This window comes from Hylobates moloch, unplaced genomic scaffold (assembly GCF_009828535.3).
Source record: "Hylobates moloch isolate HMO894 unplaced genomic scaffold, HMol_V3 SCAFFOLD_4, whole genome shotgun sequence".
In the NCBI taxonomy this organism is placed as follows: Eukaryota; Metazoa; Chordata; class Mammalia; order Primates; family Hylobatidae; genus Hylobates; species Hylobates moloch.
The window spans coordinates 15,303,366-15,325,828 of record NW_026652279.1 but is presented as its reverse complement, the minus strand read 5'-3'; the positions used below and the strand labels follow the sequence as shown (position 1 = coordinate 15,325,828).

The following is a 22,463-nucleotide window of genomic DNA, read 5'->3' as shown; positions in this document are numbered from 1 at the left end:
GGTACGAAAATATAAAGCTTTTCCTTTTCTTCCATGATCTCTCTGTCTCCCTGTCCTGCTATTTGCTATTTAATGTCATGCATTTTCAGGCAAGGAAATATAGGACAAGTGGAAGAAGCTGCACCCTGCCCACTAGCTGCTGGGTACCTCTCCTGCTAGTCACCTGCTCAGTGCACTGTGCCTTGGCTGGGGCTGGGGAAACCAAGCCAGGTATCTCCCCCATCCCATGGGCCTGTGGCCCTAATCCACACCCAATGCATGATGCCCAAAGGTATGGCAACCAACGTGCCAGGATGTGTTAGGCCTATCGAACACACTGTGGCACTGTCATGCCCACCCACTACAGGCACACACACCTGACTCCAACCCTCGCCTCTCCCAGGCCCCACCAAGGATGGAAGTCAGCAGCAGAGACAGGGAGGAGGGGGCCAGGAGGGGCCAAGCCTCCAGGTCCTCAGTGCATGCTCCATGATCCCATCAAATTTCACTTACAAAACACAAATTTTAAGATAAAATTATTAAGAATTTTAAGACAACCGCTAGAGCATTAAGCCCCAAGCACAGGGTTCTCTTAAGTGCATGAAACCAGCCCTGTTGGTAATAGAAAGATAGGAAGATGCCTCCCCTTACCTATGAATGTAATTTCTGCTAAGGGCTAGGTAAGACATAAACAAAGAGGTCAGGGCAAAGAAAGGCCAAGAAGGTGAGAGACTTGTAGAGATGGTAGGCAGGTGGCTTCTTGGATGACAAGTCATTGAAGCCAAGTCCCAAGCAATGAGAAAAGTAGCATCCAAGGGAAGAGCTGGGAAGATTGTTCCAGGCAGCAGGGACAGCCTGTGCAGAGACCCTGTGGTAGGAAAGAACCTGGCTCATTGGAAAAACGGAAAGGAGGTTTTGTGACTGGGGCCTGTGGACTAGGGAGGAGAGTGCCATGGGAGATAGTAGGAAAGATTGATAGGGGCAGGCAGATATTTGGAGACAGGGTAAGTTTTATCATCATAGCCCTTAGTTTCCCCAAGTGGTAGCTGTGTCTTTCTACTCCTCCCCATCTTGGGTTAATTTCTTCCTAAAAGGCAGAGGCTTTAATCCTAAGGAAACCTTTAATAGAAAAATTTACATTTTAGTTCATTTGTTTCCTTAAAAGGGGGTTTCATCTGGTAGCTATCAGACCTGTGCTGGCACCTGTTGTGGCAGTTAATTTAAAACTCAGAACACACTTTGTGCCTTTCATTTGCTCCCTTGAAATATAAAAGCTTAGTGCCACCATTGCAACCTTATTGAAAAGGGCTTATCTAAAATTGGGGAATATCAGCCCACAGTAGGCATATAATGTGTTTTTCTCCTACACACTGCTGTGAGATAAGAAAATGGTTTCTAGGGTTCTCATTAGGTGATGTTTCTGGGAGTCTTTGCCCTGTTGTGAAATGGCCTTAAAGGTGAATGCTGTAAGTAATGAGCAGTCAAAGGCCCCACTTCTGGCAAAGAGCAAGAAATTGCTGGAAAGGTCAGATGGGATTCAAAAATGTTCTGCATTTGCCTCAAATAGTGACACAGGAATTATTCAGCTTACGTAAGAGCTGTTTATAGATGCTTGGAGAAATCAAGATTTTTTTTCTATTTAATGGGGCATATTTGTCCCAAATTTATGGGGGAAAAAAAAGAAGGAAAGTTTTAGCCAGAGAAGAAAGCTTAGGGTCACAAGAGAACAGAGCTTCGAAATGGCCTGGACAGTCCCAGCAGTCATTTGCTGGGATCAAGCAATTGTGACATCTTCATCTTGTGTATTGTAATGAACTGATTAGTCCACCCCTCGGAAAACATTGAAAAGCGAAGACAGCCTTCTCCTGGGAGGTGTAAAGAGTGAACATTTAAAATGACTATCTAGGTTCCTCTGCTCCGTTTTATTATTTAAGTACTTATATTGGTGGCTTTTTCCCCCAGAGGTAAAAAATCATTTGCTTCCTTTTTAAAGAAGAACATGACCCTCTAATAATAAGGCACAGAATTAAATGCCACTTAAATTTATTATAGTTTAAAAAAAATTGTTTTTAGAAAGTGCCTTGAATTTTAGAACCTGACACTATCATGTAGGAAATACCTATAAATTTAGAGATATTGAAGTTATTGAAAAAAAAATCCAGCAAGTTGACATTTAGATGCCCCTATTAAAAGTCAATTAATATTGTGGATTTTTTATTATATTGCTATAAAAATCCATTTGATTCACATTTAGATTCCCCTATTAAAAGTCAATTAATATTGTGGATTTTTTATTATATTGCTATAAAAATCCATTTGGTTCTCATGTAGATGAGAAGTTTTGAATATTTAGATATTTTAACTAATTTATTGGGGGAAGAGGAGACAAAGTGTAAAATACAATGGGCACCAACTTTGGAGCAAAAAGACATTTTAACTAGACAAAGAAGATTTAGCTTATAATAGGCCATAAGTTTAAGACCGTTTCTTAGGTTGATTTATTTATATGTCTCCAGTCCTTTCCAAATAATGAGTTTTCCTGATATGAAATAAAATATCTGACCTTTGATATGTCTGATGATAATGTTTAGTTGTTATCTATGCCAATCAGTTACCGCCAGCTTTGCAAATCATCACAAAACAAAATATCTTCCAGCTCTGCCTCCCAACTTAACCAATGCTACATTGAGGAAACTTTCATAGACTTGACAAATTGCATGTATGGCTTTTTCCTTCTTTTAAAATTGTGGTAAAATATACTTATTATTTTACCATCTTAACCATTTTTAAATGTACAATTCAGCGGCATTCATTACATTCACGTTGTCTTACATCCATTACTTCTATTTCTTAACCTTTTCATTATCCCACACAGAAATTCTGTAACCATTGAACAAATGCATGGCTGTTTATTTTTTGGCTGGTTTAATGGGGCTGTTTTCAGGCTTTTAAGAATCATAATGCTTGGTGGATTGATTTTTTTTTTTTTTTCCTTCCACCTCTTGCTCTTCTCCGTTCTGAGTGCCCTGCCAGCTCCAAAGCCATGGGAATCCCCAGATGTACACTTGTGCCTGGATTGGAATCCCACCCCTCCTATCCATGGGCTCTTACACAGGCCATAGAACTTGGAGTTATTGCCCATCAGAGTCAAATTCAAGCTGTTGACCTAAAAGCGAGCCATTCCCAGCCACTGGCATCTCCCAGCCCTCACTGTCTGCTAATGTGCTTATTATTTTTCTGTTTCCTTCACTACACAGTCTCTTCTTGCAGCGTGCTCTTTCCCAGCTTCCTGTCAGCTTTATCCACTTACCTGCCTCTGATGAAGATAAAGGTTTTTTGCACAAAATCTGCTCAGCCACATTCCATGCTGTGTGCTGGCAAGGGCATTGGTAATAGCTTTAAAATTCACTTAAAGAAATTGGAAACAGCAAGTCACGTGCAATCATTGTCAGGCATGTTGTTAATTACTTGATAGAGATGCTATATGGACTGGCTTTTGGTTGTAATTAGAGGTTTTTATCATCTTTGCCTTGCCTGTAAGCTTTTCCAGATTTCTTTATGAACATTACAAGTGGAGATGGATAGGCTAACACATATCAGATTACCTGCCAGTTTCCCTGAAATTGTCTTATTTAATTGTCACTCTTTGCATGCCACTTACATTTCTTTGGGTGCTTGGATTAGAAAAATGATTTTTCATTGTCTTATAGTTTAAAATTAGCATTTCCTGCTGCCAGTAAGTTTGGACTTGACCAAGATCTCATTCAGGAAGTTGTCGGAAGATTAAAATACTCTCACCTATGCTAAAATAAGAGCTTAATTCTTTGCAATGCTTTGTAGTATTTGACTTTGAAGCTGCCAGAAGTTTTAGTAGCCAAGCAGTAGTAGGAAAACTACTTCAACCACAAAGAATCTGAATTAGGAGCAAGATCTAAACCACTGAAAGATATTTCAAAATTTGTTTGAATCTGTAAGGGTCTTCTTTTGCAAAGAAGTAAAAAGAGTTTGAGGAAAGTATTTCTTATTCCACGATGATGCTATTAAAATATTAATATTATAAATATTAATATAAAATATTATAAATTATTTTGATATTACCAATTAAAAGTTAATTGGTAATTTTCTTGAGTGCTGAATCTGTATGTCAGACTTTTTTCTGGGGCTATGTGTGTCTATCATGTAATATTAGGTTGGTGCAAAAGTAATTGCCACTCAGTGGCAAAACCGCAATTATTTTTGCACCAACCTAATATTTCATGCTCAGAACAGTCTTGAGACAGGTATCTTCATTCTCCTTGTTTTACAAGTCAGAGAACTGAGACTAATAAAAAGCTTGTTTTTGACACTTATTTGGGGCAAAGGAAGAAAGGTTAGAATAAATGAATGCTCCTTTTGGCTTCATTTTAAAGTTAGATTTACTCTATTTTAATCTCATCTCACTTCCTCTAGGAGAAGGTTGGCTCGCCCAGGTTTCAGGTGCCTCCCAGTCTGCTCAAAAAGAAAGCCCGGGCCTCTTTTATACCAGCTTCTAGGACTTTCATATGCAAACACATCTGCTGGGAATCTTGCTAAGAGGCAAGTTCTGATTCATTTCCTCTGCAGAGGAGCCTGAGATTCTGAATTTCTAAGAAGCTCATGGGTGTTGCTGGGGCTGCTGGCTTGTAGACCACACTTGGAGTAGCGAGTATATTTCTGTATTTCACTCATTCCCAAAGCCATACCTAGTCCTCTTCAAGGTGCTGTTACATTTCTCTCTTATCCTTTAATACTAGTCAGCTTGAAAGAACAGTCTGCCGCTGCTTTCTTTTCTTTCCTTACTATCTGTGCTATAGTCTATCGTCTTCCCCCAGCTCTCCATGAAGCTCTTCTGGCAGAGGATTTGTAGGGCCTTTCTGCCATCACATCCAACAAATACTGTCAGTTCTCACCTTTCCCTCTGTTCTCTGGGGCATCTAACTAACCAGTCCCCTCCATTGGAAAATGATCCTCTGACCTCACCACTCTCGTGCATACACTGGGTAATCTCATGACTTTGGCAACTCCCAAATCACCCATGCCTCTGCTCCAGAACCCTGATCTGGGACATCTCTGCTCAGATGTCAATATACCTCCAACCTAAGGTATATGAATACAAACTCTTGCACTTTCTCTTTCTCCTTCTCCTCCTCTTTGCCTTTCCAGTCTTTATTAGCATAGGACACCTTAGAGATGCTTTAGACTCTGCTTCTTACACACCCCCTGTCAATTCCTTCCAGTTCTAACTTTAAATTATTTCTCATATCATCTCTTCCTTATCCACCCCAGGCCCCCCCATCATGTTTGCCAGGATTGTTATACCTCCTTCCATAGATTCTATGTCCCTCCACTTTTTCCTTCCTTCCTGCAATCCTTGTTTTATAATACCTTCAAGCTTTAAATTTTTTCTAAAACCTTGATTTGATATATATTTTCCTAATGGGTTAAGTTCTGACGGCTTCCCAGTAGAGAATATGGTTCTAGTCACTTCGCCTGGCCTCCAAGGCCCTTCACACATACCACTTCCCACTGTAGCCGGCTCTGCCCAACCCAAACATCAGCCAAACTGCCTCCCAAATACATCTGGGAATGTTCTGCTGCCACACCTTTGCATTCACTCTCTCCTCCTTCTAGGCTACCCTTCCTGGTACAGTCAGTTAAACCCACCTCACCTTTTCGCTGATTGGGTTGTAGTTGTCATTTCTAGATTTCATATTATCTACCTCACTTTGTAGCATATGAAATTAATTTATGTCACTTCCATACATGCCACTTAAAGAATAAGTATATATTTGCTTAACTATGTGGCAGCCACTTTCCCCAGACAAGAGAGAATGGCAGGAAACCTGAAAGAGCATCATGATAGCATCTGAAAAATGCAAAAATAAATTTCTTCTTTTCTGTAAACACTTCAGCATTTGTGAACCCAGGGCACGTTTCCTCCCTGGGACAGCCAACAGCACTGTGAAGATATGGTTGACAAGAGTATCCAGCTTGCATTAAAAACGCATCTAACTAAAAGGCTTTAAGTCAACTGCTCTTTCTTGCGTCTTCATTATGTTGACTTTACAAATGGGGAAAAAGCAAGTTCAAGAAGGAACATCTCTGTGGCTTCCTATAGATTGCTTCAAAATGAAGCCTCTTCCCTTCATCCTTGTAGATTTTTCTTGGTGACATTATCCTTTCTGAGTGCTTTGAGCAGCCACTCAGATGCCTGGTATCTCTGTGACAATCACAGTAATCTTTTCTTCGTTAATTGACCTCCTCTGAAGTTTGGAGAAAGTTTTATCTTCTACCCTGGATTATAAAGCGAAGGCAGGGCATGCGTGTTTGTTCTCTTCTGTTCTCTAATGCACTAGAGTTTAATTTACTGTAAAATAAGTAGCATCAAAAGCAATTTCCTAAGTCCCTTGGTGTCCAAGGAAAAATCTGCCTATGTAATGATGAAAGCTAGAGAGCAGTGCCTCCTTTGGGTTGACCCAAAGCAAGTAGCATAGCTTCTGAATCTGCACTGAATAAACAACAGGTTGTGGCCTGTCCTCAGAAACAGTTTAAGTTAAAGACCCCATAAATTCTGTGTCACTATGTAACGGTGTCTTGTAGCAACCCGGGGTCCTTTACTTTTGTTGCTGAGGGGCTGTCCAGACCAGCCCTGAGGATATCCAAGGGCACTACCTGACTCCTTAAAGTGTGTTTAGGTATTTAATTGAGCTTGCCCAGGGGATTTCTGAGATAGAGGAGAATTGCCACCCTTTGGAGTACATGATGTTTTAAAAAATGGAGTTGAAGACTGTCAGAGATTTAAAAACAAATACAACAACAACAACAAAAGCCTCAAAGGAGCCAGGTAGTTAATGTGTGATTTGGCCATTCTGAGACGCCTAGATGAATGACAGTCACTATAGACGCGTAGGAGAGATTATGTCTATCTAAAGTTGTCCACTATTTTTTTAGAAGAGAATGAAGAGTTGAGACTCTCCAGTGGATTTATCTCCTTTTCTTTGTGGCTTTCCTTTAAGGATGGGCCCAGGGTTTATATCAAAATGTGTTTTCTCTTAGAAACAGAGAAACAATCTAATGAACTAAACCTGTGGTGGTATGCATACAATTGTTTTTGAAATGAATTATAAATACAGTACAATTAAATAGACACAGTTCTGTGAAAAACAAACTTGATAAGGGAGCAGCTAGCTCTTCCCTGCTTCTATTTCATACCTGCATCAGACATAACTAATTATCACATTCTTACCCTCAGAGTCCACCCATGGCTTCAGAGTGCTCTCAGTGTATCACTCCAGGCAGCCACTGTCAATCTATCAAAGATGCTCTTAATGTTGAAAACCATTTGTTTGCCGTTTTCGCATAATGGAAAGAATGCTAGGCTGTGATTTAGGACATGTGTGTTTAGTCCTAATGCTACCACTAGCTAGCTTTGTGTGGGGGTGCGAAGGGATGGTTTCTGTTTTTTGGAAGGGAGGGAGGAATTCTTTTTTTGTCTTTTTCTCTCTTCTGGACTGTTCTGTTCTTTTCTATAAAATGATTGAATAATTGTTGAGATCTATTATACTTTTAAAATTACAGTCTTTAAGTTTTATTAACAAACTATTTATAAATTTGAATATTTCCATTTTTAAGGGCAAGAAATGAGTAAGAGGTTTGCTGCTCATAAACTCAATGGGTATCTCTGTGTCCAGCTTTCAGTCTTATAGGAGATAAAATCCTGACCTCAGGCCCGGTGTGGTGGCTTATGCCTGTAATCCCAGCACTTTGGGAGGCCGAGGTGGGCGGATCACCTGAGGTCGGGAGTTCGAGACCGGCCTGACCAACATGGAGAAACCCCATCTCTACTAAAAATACAAAATTAGCCGGCCGTGAAGGCGCATGCCTGTAATCCCAGCTACTTGGGAGGCTGAGGCAGGAGAATCCCTTGAACCTTGCGGTGAGCCGAGGTCGCACCATTGCACTCCAGCCTGGGCAACAAGAGTGACACTCCATCTCAAGAAAAAAAGAATCCTGCCCTCACACACTTTATTAATTTTAATAAATTGTATTCTCTTCATTCTTGGTTATTTTTAATTCAAGGGAAAAGATTAGTCTCTGAAGTGATAAACTCTTGGCTGAGCACTGTGACCCATTTACACTCTTCTGTGCCTAATGACCGCACATAGTCTTTGTGTCAGAGGGCTCAGAGCCACGTAGGAATCATTAGAGAGCAAGAAGTCTATGTGCATAGCGGTGAGAGCACGGGTATCTGCGTCAGTACAGGCTGGGACCACATTTCAACTCTGCCATTTACTAAACATGACCATGGGCAAGTCACTTACTCAAGCCCTAATTCCCTAGCTGTAAATGAAGAATAATATGAGCGTGTAATTCTTAGGATAATTGGCATTAAATGAAATAGTATATATAAACAAGCCATCAGTGACCAGAAGAAATTATAGAAACATCTTGTGCTCTTATTTTGTTGGGAGAGAAAATGTTATCGAACATGTTAAGAAAGTAATATGAATGCAAGGGTCTTTGGCCAAAATATACATACTAGGTTGGGAGCAGGGCTTGGGGAAGGACACTGTTTCTTTAGACACACACATCATCTGGTGATGCTGTTGTACTGGATGCCGGAGATACAGAATCAATTAAAGACAAGACTTTACTTTTAAGGAACACACAGTATAGTGGGGAAAGAGGTAGAAATATCAACCCTGCTTCTCCATGTGCTTTTACAGAGGCAAGTGTGCACTCTGGATGATGGGGTAGGCAGGAGGGCCGGGGGAGAACTTTCTATGTCAGGTTTGAAAAGCTGGCTAGAGAGTATGTCCAGGAAAGAACAGGGTGGAGTATGCAGTCAGCATGATTGAGAAGAGAGCCAGACAAAGAAGTTAGACTAAAATTTGGAAGCCTTCCCAAGCCGAGAGACCTATGTGTGCAGAAAACCAAAGGTCTGAGGCTTCTTGCCTGGATCTTGAACAAGAGCTAAGAAATTCTGCTTGAATTTCAACAGAGGCAGAGAATATGGAGGGTCAAGAGAGGTGTTAAAACCAGATCACGAAGGGCCCGCCCCAGGTGCTAACCTCTGAGAGGTTTGAATTCTTTCAGCCATTATAGCCTTTTGGCCACTGTTTTGACAACAGTGGCTTCAGCCAGGCTGGCCTTCATGCCCCATTGGTTTTAGAATCAGGGCATTCTCTGACAGGTAGTCACAATGGCCAAGGGCAGACTGCTATGTCTAGTGATGGGGGAGTATTAATAGAGTTATTAATAGTTAGACCCTAGCCTCAGGTCCTACCCCAAGGATGGTGGCTTGAACTTCTTCATAATTGGATTTCCCCCAATAAAATCACATTACAAACAAAAGAGTTTATTGGAACACCTGGTGCCTGCATCTGTATTGGAAATTGTATTCCAATGTACTGCCCTCTCCCTTGCAGCTAACCTAATTTCCTTTCCTTCCCCTCATCATCTACCCCCCCAACTCATACATGTTTAGTTTTACAAAATAATACCACCTATAGCCATGTATGAATCGTATTTTTCTTTTATAGTGAACGTGAGTCCCCACCACATTTGTGAAAGGGGAGTTGAGTTCATATAAGGAACTGGGGGCAGAGGCCTGAGCTGGGGTCAGGCAGGGGAGATGGGGTTTTTGGGGGTTGCTCCATCTATCTGGTTATGTTATTTGAGGAGGCTGAGACCAAGGGAAAAGGGAAAGTCTTGGGCCTGTTCGGCAAACTCTTATTACAAAGACCATTTTGAAGCACTCTGCTGTGCCAGCACAAATTGTGATTGGCTTCTCAGGCTGAGCCGTGCATCGATGAAGGGTTTGAACAATCCCAACAGGTGCCTGGCCTGAGCTACAGCAGGCTGGTGGATGACTTCTCTTGGTATTCCTGGAGAGTTATTGAATGTGGCCAAGCAATGAAATAACAGTGAAAAGGGAAGTCACTTTTTTTATTTCGAGAAGGTGTACGCTGGCAAAAAGGAGCCTGTCCATGCCAGAGAGACCTTTGTGGTCATATTCTGCTAACTGGTCTCTTTACAACTTGAAAACATTGATAAACAGAAGGAATTTAAGTTTTCTTCCTTGGGGACTGAAAGAGCATGGATGCTCAGAGTGGCAGTTTTATTTGAAGTTGCTGGGTTATTCTGATATACGATGATAGTATCCTAAAGAAATGAGATCTTTAAAAGCCAGGACCTTTTTCAAGCAGTCTAAGCTCAAAGGAGCAGAGAATTATTGAAGGTAGAATAGGATTCAAGCCACATTTCTTTTAAATGCTCGTGGAAGTCAGTGTTGATAGTGAACAGATATTCATTCGGTGCTGAATTATTAGGTTGGTGCAAAAGTAATTGCGACTTTTGCCATTACACATAGAACCTAAGTTTCTGCTCCGAGAATAAAGGCTACATGCCAATTAGTCCATTCTGTAAGACTTGGCCAAAATGTGTTTTTAACCATTATTAGCATATAGTTTCTTTTAGCCCCATTTTAATCTTGTGTGGGTTATAACCCCACTTGGGATGCACTGAAGAAAAAAGCTACATGGTTCAGAGAACTGGACCTTTCTTTTGACAGTTTAAAATTTTACAGCTATTACTGACCTTTTACAACTATTACAACTACCTTTTCAGTCAGTGGTCCCCAACCTTCTTGGCACCAGGGACTAGTTTCATGGAAGACAGTTTTTCCACAGACTGGGCAGGGCAGAGGCTGATGGTTTTGGAATGATTCAAGCGCATTACATTTATTGTAATGCTATTATTACTACATTATTATTATTACATTATTATTATTACATTGTAATATATAATGGAATAATTATACAATTCACTGTAATCTAGAATCAGTGGGAGCCTTGCAACTGGATGGTCTCATCTGGGGGTGATGGGAGACAGTGACAGATCATCAGGCATTAGATTTTTATAAGAAGTGCACAACCTAGATCCCTCTTAAGCACAGTTTGCAATAGAGTCCATGCTCCTATGAAAGTCTAATGTCCCTGCTGATCTGACAGGAGACAGAGCTCAGGTGGTGATGCAAGCGATGGGGAGCAGCTGTAAATATAGATGAAGCTTCACTCACTCACCCGCCTCTCCCTTCGTGCTGTGAGGCCCAGTTCCTAACAGGCCACAGACTGGTACCAGTCCTGGGGTTGGGAACCCCTGTTTTAGGTCACAGTTCTATACAGGTTCAGGATTTGGCCAGAGTAATGCAAATTCACCCTTCTTTGCTTTGATTTCATCTCAAAGTGATGTCCTTTGGCTGTGTCCCCACCCAAATCTCATCTTGAATTGTAATTCCCATAATCCCCATGTTTCGTGGGAGGGACCCAGTGGGAGGTGATTGAATCATGGGGGCAGGTTTTCCCCATGCTGTTGTCATGATAATGAGTAAGTCTCATGAGATCTCATGGTTTTATACAGGACAGTTCCCCTGCACACGTCCCTTGCCTGCCACCATGTAAGACATGCCTTTGCTCTTTATTCACTTTCCGCCATGATCGTGAAGCTTCCCCAGCCATGTGGAACTGTGAGCCCATTAAACCTCCTTTCCTTTATAAATTACCCAGTCTTCGGTATTTCTTAGAGCAGTGTGAGAATGGACTGATACACAAAGATAGTGATGTTTTAGGGATTCATGGCAGCATCTAGCCAGTTCCATACCCTAAATGTCTTTGATATTCAATAAATCCTTAAATACAAATTTAAAAATCTTGATTTATGGGTGATTTTTTGCTCACGAGTCTTTGTTTTCATTATTTTTGAATGTTGGAGAACATTTTTGGACGTTAGAGAATACTGTTGGCTCAGCAACCCTCACCAAGCAGACTTTAATTTTAATAATCCAAGACCATAGACTGTGGACAATCCAGGAATTATCTGTCTCACTTTTAGCATGCATTTTTGTTTGTTTATCGGAGACTGCTTTGTCAGAGATGACATCCTGAGTTAAGAAGATGGATCTTGGAACCAGAGAGACCTGGAATCTATATTTTTTGCTTCCTAGTTATGTGTCCTGGAGCAAGGTACTTCCTCTTGCTGAGCCTTGGCTTTCTCCTCTGCCTAATGGGTATAATAATAGTCTTTATAGCTAACATTTAATAAGTGCCTACTGTGTGCCAGGCACTGTTCTAAATGCTTTGTCATTTAATCCATAATACAACCCCATGAGGTGTATCAAGGTATAATAATGATGGTGCCTGCATAATAGAATATGATCCATTATTAAGCAAGATAGTTCATGAAAAACATTTCACATGCTGTCTGATACATTATAAGAACTCAATAAATGTATGGTATCAGTGGTAGTTACTGTAGTTAACTATTGCGTGTAACAAATTGTCCCATATTTAGTGCTTAAAAAAAAACCGATTGTCTCACACAATTTCTGAGGGTCATAAACCTGGAAGACACTTAGCTGGGTAGTCCCATGAGGTTGCAGTCAAGCTGTCTACTGGTACTGCAATCATCTGAAGGCTCAGCTGAGGGTCGGCTTCCATGATGGTTCACTCACAGGGCTGTTTGCCAAGGCCTCAGGTCTTCACTGGCTATTGGTAAGAGGCCTCAGTTCCTCTCAGCATGGGTCTTTCCAAAGGGCTCCTTGTGATACGTCAGCTGGCTTCCCCCAGAGCAAATGCTCAAAAAGAGGGTACGTGTGTACAAGAACAAGCAAAAAATGGAAGATGAGGTGTCTTTTATAACCTAACCATGAAAGTAGCATGCCAACACTCCTGCCATCTTCTGTTGGTCACACAGAACAACCTTGGGACAGTGTGGGAACATACTACCTGATATGGTTTGGCTCTGTGTCCCCACCCATATCTCATGTTGAATTGTAAACCCCAATGTTGAAGGGGGGTCCTGGTGGGAGATGATTGGATCATGGGGGTGGTTTCTCATGGCTTAGCACCATCCTCCTAGTGTGCTGTCTAGTGATAGAATTCTCACAAGATCTGGTTGTTGGAAAGTGTGTAGCACTTTTCCCTTCACTGTCTATCTCTCTTCCCTGCTCTGGCCGGGTGAAGATGTGCTGGCTTCCCCTTCACCTTCTGCCATGATTGTAAGTTTCCTGAGGCCTCCCCAGCCATGCTCCTGTATAGCCTGTGGAACTGTGGGCCAATGAAACCCCTTTTCTTTATAAATTATCTGGTCTCAGGTAGTTCTTTATAGCAATGCAAGAACGAACTAAGATATTATCCAAGGGCATGTGTACCAGGAGGCAGGGATCGTTAAGGCCATGTTGGAGGCTGACTGCCACAGTGGTCTATGTTTCTAAGAATGTTAAATCACATTCCAAAACCATGAAGGTGGGAAGCTGAGCTTAGGAAAACTTCCCTGAAAATAAGGATTTGCCACCAAAAGCCTATCAGCCTAAGCAATCAGTCTGTGGTACATTTTGCAGGTAGGTGCAACCACCATGCATGTTCGAAGGGTGTTTCCTGTGGTTTCTAATTTGCATATCCTGAGATGGTATCAAAAGCTTGTATTTACTCTTCTGCCATTTGCTCACTCCAGCTTTTATTTTAATATTCTGGTACATATTTTTTGATCTTCCAGTACTGTGGGCATGGCTCATCTTACAGTCAGTTCTAAAAGTATATAGCAACCCCTAGCTAAAAGTTCATTTCATTACCAACTGGCCGAAGGCAGTGAATTTATATTCAATCACCCATCTGAGTGTTTTCCCCCAATTTTCTGGGGACGGATTCACTGCAGTTATTCCCTTAAATGGATTTTTTGGCCTTTCTCTCAGGCCTGCATTTGACATTTTCTCAAGAATGTTTATTTTTTAATTTACAACTTTGAGAGGTTTATTTTATGAGATGGGTTTTATGCAACAAAACATAATGGGTTCAGAGTTGGGGGGGAACCCTGTGAATTTGAAATTGACTGCCATGAGGAGGAATTATTCATTTCATTTGTGGGAGAAAAATGACAGCTAACAGGAAAGTAGAAAGGTTTCAGGTCTCAATTCACAGATGAACAAATCGCCTTTCATAAGTCAGCACGCTTGGTGTTTTGTATTTGCCATAAATATCTATTTGTGAGACTTTTGGAAGGATGTGATTAGGGTATGATCTCTCAGTGGAGGGTTTTTGCAGAGTCTTCTTGGTTAAAGGGGCCTTTTGAATTAAAACAGAAGAAAATGAAGGCCCTTGCCTCATGAACATCAGAGCTTGGAGTCATACTGGCCTGTCTTTATTCCCTTTCTTCTTTGTAGAGCTGGTGGTCCCTTCTGTTTTTCAAAAAGAAGATGCTTGGATACTCAATGCCTGGACTTCCTCATTCTAATAATATAAGGGTGAAATATTAACTTATCTAAGGACTGGAAGCTTTGGTAACCATTCTGCCTGACTCTGAGCAGAAAAGACTGTGGAAAAACCACTGTGCTCTCATTTTCACCCTCACACCTCACAACACTCCATTAATTTCCAGGCATCACCCTTCATTAGCCACCCCAGGGCTGAAGGACTGTGTTATGAGGCTGCAGGGTCATGAAGCTCACCATCCACCCCTTGGTTCATTTCACAGCTTGCTCCTTTCTTAATACCTTATGGCCCATTCTCCCCCCTTCACTTGGCAAGGGGAACCTTTCCCAGGGCCTGAAATGGATGGGGCTCCTGCTGCTCCTCTTTTGTTTAGTGCCTCCCTATTCTGTGATCTTAAAAGTGTACACCCTTGCCATAACCATAGCATTTGCTCAGTACTCTCAACATAAACGAAGCTTAGATCGCAGTGAAACTGCGGACCTGCAGGTCGCCTTCTTCACTGAGTCAATTTTTGAATGAAGATGGAACACAAGAGGATGATCTTATTGTTCAGTAAATTTACTCTAATACATAAACCCCATGGTGGAAGATGGTATTTGGTGAGTTTAATCTGCTCCACCTTTTTTAATGAATAAGATAATTATAAATGTGATTGTATTTGCTCATTATACACCACCAATAGCAGTTTGTTTAGAAATACTGCATATGTAAAGTAAACTTCCTAAGCTGATCAAAGCAAGGAGAAGGGCGCACCTGCCAAGCACTGGGAATTTTCCCATCTGTCTGTACCATGAGCCATGTTAGTTACCTTTGATCTTTTTCTTTGGTGATTGACAGGCTGGCAAAGACCATAGCAACTTCTGAAAGTGCCTATCAACGTGGCAGTGGGAGGAAAATTAATGTGTGTTTTCCCTCAAAGAAGATACTAGGTGTGTAAAGGAGTGGTTTAGAAGCGTCAGGGAGACAGGGTAGCATTGTGGTTAAGAACATGGACCCTAGAGCCAGATAAGCTTAGGTTTGAGTCCAGGCTCTACCGCTTAGTAGATGTGTGACAAGTATATTAGTTATCTATTACTGTGTAATAAATTACTCCAACACCTAGTGACTTAAACAGCAACCATTTATTATGTCATGCAGTTGCTGAATGTCAGGCACTCAGGAGTGGCTCACCCGAGTGGTTCTGTTTCAGGGTCTCTCACAAAGCTGTGTTAGGATGTTGACTGGGGCAGCAGTCATCTGAGGCTTGACTGGGGCCAGAGGATCCACCTCGAGGTTCACTCCCATGGCTCTTGGCAAGAGGCCTCAGCTCCTCACCACGTGGGTCTGCTCCTGGCATTTTACTCAGAGTGAGTGCCTAACTTCCCTGAGCCTCTGTTTCTTCATATATCATATAAGGAAAAGAGTAGTTACTTCAAAGGATTATAGTGAAGATTGAATTTCAGTGAAAGTGCTTAGCATGTCATCTGATTCATGGTAAATTCTCCCTTACTGTTCTTACCATTTTTATCATCATTGTGATTGTCACCTATCCCATAATTCCTATAATGTTTAAATGGCCTGTGTATCTCCAATTTCTATTTTTTTTTTCCTCTTTGCCACCAACAATCTTCCCATTCCTCTGAATTTCACATTCTTTCTTGACTGCCTACAATTAGAACCCATCAGAATGTCAATACCCAAAGGCAGATGGAGCCCTGCTGGGGTCTCAGTTGGCTGCCAGGACATGGAAGGATGTGGCTAATGGTTGCATTTGCAGAGAACTTGCACCAAATACTGGCCCTGTCATTAAAGCAAAGAGGTAAAAAATATTTCTGCGCAAGAGTTTTTGGTCAGAGAACTGTAACTACAGTTTGAGAGGAAACACAGGAAAAAAGACATAATGGAAGGTTGTAGAATATATACACAGAGTTCACTTAATAAGAGATATTAAGCAGAGAGCATCTCTGTTACACCCCTTTTAGGGGCTGTTGAGATCTTTGGACTGTCTTCAGTGATAAAGCTCAGGTGTACACATCCAAGTTTGCCTAGAATTTTGAGAGGTCCCCAGATATCATCCATTCACTGCAGGTTAATTAAATCTATATAAATAGACAAAGAATGCAGTAAAGACCAGCATAGTGTATCTTGAATGCATATTTGTATTGGAAAGTGAATAGTAATTTGATATTCCTTTGTACATGTCAAACAATCATGTATACAACCACACATATTAAACTTTTGGTGTTTTTGACAATTTACTTGCTAATCCAGCTTTCTGAACGATACCAGCTACCCATAATTTGTTTTTCTCAGCCATGATGTAATCATTAAGTTGCCATAATGAAGATTGAAGGTTTAATAATGGAAAGTGTTACAAATTTCAATTTAATCATTCCTAAATTGATTAGCAACTTTCCCCAAATGCCTGGCCACAGAAAAACAGAGAGCTAAGAGAGACAAAGTGCTGTGGTCCGAGTTTGATAAATGGTGCTTTGGTGCAGCTGTAATTGAGTTATTGAATTTACTCATCTTCCAAATGATGTTTGCATTGTCTCAGCCATATGTGTTGAGGGCCAGAGAAAGGTCATTAGAAGCTTCAGACTGAGGGCATATATGGGTTACAGCAATTTTGAACAGCAACACCATGGTTAGTCAATTAAAAGGAACACCCAGCAAGGTGTCCCTGAGCCTCTTGCCACAGAATGGTCAGTAGTGAAATCCCAAAGGCCTATTTAGAAGAGTCTGAAGATTCTGTAAGTAAATGTCTACTCTTGGCCTCAGGCTATTTAGCCCTGACAAATGACGTGGGTGAGCCCCTATGGGCAGATTTGAAGGAAAGGACACCTATAAACAAATCCAGCCTGGCAGCTCTAACAAAGCCAGAAATGAAATAATTAGATAACAGCACTGGCCTCACTCACCAAAGAGAGGAGCTGTGTGTTGTTTTCTGCATTGCTTTGCTAACACCAGATGTGAACTTTTTAACTTTCACCTAGATTTCTCTCCACAACAGTATCTTAAAAATAGTAAATCAGCATGACACTTCAGCTCAAGACGTTTTGAGAAAAGGCTTTGTCGTTGGTCTTTTCCTCGTAGCCAAACTAACTTATCCCTTTCTACCCGCATTCCAGGTGAGTGTGAACATTAATGCCACCTGTGTTTTAGGGATTACTAAATAGTCTTCCTTTTTTTCGTGGACCCATTTATATAGCTGTCACATGGTAAATTTTTAATCTAAGATGTGGTATTTTACAAATCCATTAGAATTCATGTGAATAAACATTCTAAACGGAAGGGGCTAAAGCCAGGAGGCCATTTTGCCTGGGAACTAGAAAAGACAAGCCTTCAGGATGTGGACTGAGAGGCCAAGAAGCAGGGAGAAGACAGTGACAGACAGCCAGGGAGTCCCAGCCCTCCTTGAGGGCAAAACCAGTGGGGAAGGCTGACTGGGTCCAGCTGCCAGTTGGCATGGGTGAGGACCCCTCAGAGGACACGGCCCGGCTCCAAGACATGCATATGGCAGGCACCACTTGGATGACAAGCCACCTCAGAACCCTTGGTTTGCCTTACAGTCATAAAGGTAAAGTTCTCTGGAAGCCCCTAGATTAATTTATTACATAGATACTATATGGGTTTTGTAGGGCTGCATTTACAAAGGACTGTAACAGAGGTGGCTGAAAAAGGAGAAATGTATTGTCTCAAAGTTCTGAAGGCTAGAAACCCCAAATCAAGGTGTTTTCAGGGCCATGTTCCTTGTGAAACCTGTGAGGGACCTTTTTTTGCTTCTTCTTAGCTGCTGGGTCGTTTGCTGGCAAGCTTTGGCGTTCCTGGGCTGGAAGATGCACCACTCTAATGCCCTGTCTTCACATGGTGTTCTATATCTCTTCACATCGTCGTCCCTCTGTGTCCAAATATCGCTTTTTTATGAAGACACTGGTCATGTTGGATTAGGGCCAACCCTAGTGACCTCGTTTTTACTTAATTGCCTCTGTAAATACCCTATTTCCAAATAAGGTCACATTCTGAGGGACTGGCCGTTAGGACTCTAGCATATCTTTTGAGTCGGTTGGGGGTGGAGGGGCACATTTCAACACATTACAGACGTCAAATTTTAAAATTGAAAAACGGAATCTAAAGTCTTTCCTTTTGTTGTCTGAGTCAATTTGGAATGTGTTTCTCCCAGATATTTTCATTGAAGCTTAATTTTCTGGATGTTTTAGGAGAAAAGAATGGCACATACTAACAATGGATCTCAAAAATGTCCATTTGGGACTGGTTGGTTGGAATGATTGGCACAGTGGGTCTTTGGGGTCTGCATGTAGACTTGAGTTAACCATTTCAAATGGCTTCAGCTCTAGGTGACAGATTTCACTCCACCTGTGGCTGGCTTCTCTAGATGTCTGTGCACTGTTTCCAGAAGGACTTGTCAAGGAGCACAGGAGTATTTCCCTCTTATTCAAGAACAGCATCCACCAGCACATGGAGGGCAGTAGGTGGGGTGGGGGAGCATTAGGCTTTGGAAAGTTACAGCCCTAGATTCAAATCCTACCACCACCTCTTACTAGCTGAGTGACCTTGATCATGTTACTTCTCTTTCCTGAGCTTTTCGTCCTCCATAAAACCTAGTGGATGAGGCTCAAATGAGCTGGTATGAACAAAGTACTTAGCACATAGCACAGACTTCATGAAGGTTAGTTCTTCAAGCAGCCCATCCTTTATATAGTCTCAGACCACACTGGTATAATTTTAGTTATCTAACACTATATAGTTTACATGGCAATTTCACTTACTATATTTAGTTTATATTTATTGATTGAGGGACACGATTAAAAATATAAAAATGCTTCTTTTAAATTATTCACAACTGGTAGCCATAACTATGAATCTTCCTACGTTCAGTATTTAATTATTTTTTTAGCCAACAGCCACTAATCTTGATTAATTAGTAATCTCAGAGCTGATATCATACCCCAATGCAGTGGTTCTCACCTGGAGGCAATTTTGCCCCCAAGGAGCATTTAACAATGTCTGGAGACATTTTTAGTTGTCACTGCTGAGGAGGAAGGACAACTAGCAACTAGTGGGTAGAGGCCAGGGATGCTGCTAGACATCCTACAACGTACAGCACATTGAACTAACTGCCCACTTTCAACATAGAACTATCTGGCCCAAGATGTCAGCAGGGCTGAAGTTGAGAAACCTTGCCTTAAGCTACCAAGATATTTTCATGAGTAAATGCTCACCTTCAATCAGTGCATCCAATCAGAAAATGGGCGCCATGTAAATAGCACTTTGTTTTTTTTAATTTCCATCCTGCAAAGAAAACATTTAAACCAGAAGTAATATTTTCTAATGTTATGAAAAAAAAAAAAACCCATCAGCTTAAGTCAATAAGCGTTTGATGAGTACATTGCCCTGGGGTATTGTGTTGCTGATAAATGCCAACTGTGGACAAACCTGGCATTTGGGTCAGGCTTTAAACATGAGTTGGCCAAAAGCTTCTGGGCTGACCCCTACATGAATGGTGATGGTAATCGCAATGAGTAAGCACAGAATGTTGGTAAATTTCACTAAAAGCAGAGCCATCCCCAAGAGCATGCATACCCTGCCTTGATGGAAGACTCCAAAGTCACCATGACTCCAAATAATGCGACCTCCACTGGTGGCTAGAGTTGCTCAGATCTCATTTGTATTAAAGAGATCAATCATGACCAGGAGTGGTGGCTCATGCCTGTAATCCCAGCACTTTGGGAGGCTGAGGTGAATGGATCACGAGGTCAGGAGTTCAAGACCAGCCTGGCCAACATGGTGAAACCTTGTTTCTACTAAAAATACAAAAATTATCTGGGTGTGGTGGTGGGCACCTTTAATTCCAGCTATTCGGGAGGCTGAGGCAGAGAATTGCTTGAACTCGGGAGGCGGAGGTTGCAGTGAGACGAGATCACGCCACTGCACTCCAGCCTGGGTGACAGGATGAGACTCTGTCTCAAAAAGAAAAAAAAAAGATGAATCATTTTTTTCTTGAAAGAAAGAAAATAGATATTTGGTAGCATCAGAATGCCTAGTAATAATAAGCATAATCATAATAATAATAGGAGCCAATATTACTTGAACACCTATTAGGTGTCAGGCCTAAACCAAAAGTTGTCATGCTTCTTCTTTGATTCTCATAGTAGCTCCTTTGAGGGAGGTACTAATGATCCCATTTCTCAAATGCAGAAACTGAGGCTCTGAGGTTAGGTGATAAGCCCAAATTTATTCAGCTGGTAAGTGGCAGAGCCAGGGTTAAACCCAGGATCGCTGGCTCCAGATCTCCAACTTAACCACTGGTGCACTTTTGCATCAGTGAACACAATGAGAAGATTTGGGTGGGGGTGCTTTTAAAAATTAAAGAACACTGCCTCAGTTGGGGTTATTTAAAGCATGTCAAATACCTATTTCAATCTGTCACCATGGTAATGATGCCTTTTGTGTATAAGAGATCTTGGAAAACATGGTTTGACTTTTACAGCCCAGGAGATAGGGCTTCTGTTCAAACATTAAGCATTCTCATGACGTCTTCATGGTTTTTCCATAGACATGTACCTCGTCACTATAATTTCCAAATGTGCTTTAATTGACTCAAAGAAAAAAAAAGAGCGACTATATTTGGGGCATGGGGAGGTGGAAAAAGGTGCTTAAAACAACACAAATTTGTAAGCCCTGGAGGCCAGAATCAAAATGTGTAACCAAACTGTAATCAGGATGTGAACGTGGCTGCATTCTTTTCTGGAGGCTCTAAGGGAAAATCTGTTTCCTTGACTTTTCCAGCTTCTAGAGGCTGCCCACATTTCTTGGCTCATGGTCACTTCCGATTTCCAAAGCCAGCAGTGTTCCATCTCTCTGATGCTGCTTCCATAGCACAGCTTCCTCTGATTCTCCTCTCTGCCTCCCTCTTCAGCTTTTTTAAAAAATTATTATTATTATGGTACAATATACATAACATAAAATTTGCCATCTCAACCATATTTAGGTGCGCAGTGCAGTGGTGTTAGATATATTTGCATTGTTGTGTGACCAATCTCCAGGATCTTCTCATCTTGCAAAAAATGAAACTCTTTATCCAATAAATGACAACTCCTAATTCCCTCCTTCCTCTAGCCCTGGCAGCCTGCATTCTACTTCCTGTCTCTATGAATCTGACTACCCCAGGTACCTCATATAAGTGGAATTATATAGTACTTGTCCTTTTGTAACTGGCTTATTTCACTTAGCATGAGTAACTATTTTCCATGAAAACATTCTCTAACTTCTAGAAATGGAAAACCAGTAATGATTGTCATAAATAGAGGGAATAGCCATCAAATTGAACAGAATGAACGCAGCCCATTATTAGATGCTAGCTGAGTTCTACTGTGTGACCCTCTGAGGTTCTTATCTTCCACTGAGATTAGCAAATATTAGCAAGGTGCAAAAGATGTAGCAGCACCGAACTGAGACTCTTTCATAATCTGGAAGATGGCAAGACATTTGATAAAGCCAAACCCTCTTGCTCTGGGATTCAGAGTTAACTCAAGGCCTGCCTTTCCTTCCACTACTTAAAAACAGTTCAGATGTTACTGGGAATCGCTGTGTAGAACATCTAGGCAGGAAAGAAGAAATGAACAGGAACACTGAGTGAGCAACTAATCTAAGTGGAGAAACAAATATTGGTCCTTTTGTATTTGAGTGTGTGTGTCATTGAGTATACTGAAACAAAAAAATTGGCTTTGCTATCCTGCTGCTTCCTTCACCTGGGTAGATTCCAGTTGATTGTCAATTATATGTAACCAGGCGGTATCAAAAGGCAGTTTAATTCCCCATGAAAATTAGGACTTAACCTGACTCTGTGGCTTTACTGCGAGTACATGGTGCTTGGAAGCTGCTCATTAATCCCATTCTGTAATGCCCTTGAGATCACCAACCTGAAAGTGAATCTCCATTTCCTGCACCATCTCTGCAGCTGGGGTCAGCTGGAACATCAGATGGGGTCTGATGACAGTCCCTAGATTATGGCTGTAGACAATAAACTGGGGGTATCTTAGCAGCAGATCCAGGGTAAATTGCTGGGGACCCATTTTTGCCCCTTTTTAGAATCTACCCAAATGTCCTACAGAGGAAGAATGAAATGATGCATCACTTAATATGTTCAAGTGGAACAAGAACACAAATCCTTGCTCTGCTTTTTTTGGAAAATTTGCA

The 22,463-nt window shown here is 41.4% G+C and overlaps 1 protein-coding gene across 2 annotated transcripts in view; it reads left to right on the top strand.

Annotated features, from left to right (window-relative positions):
• PDZRN3 (PDZ domain containing ring finger 3) overlaps window positions 1–22,463 on the top strand; it is a 242,894-nt gene that overhangs the window by 136,097 nt on the left and 84,334 nt on the right. The window lies entirely within an intron of this gene.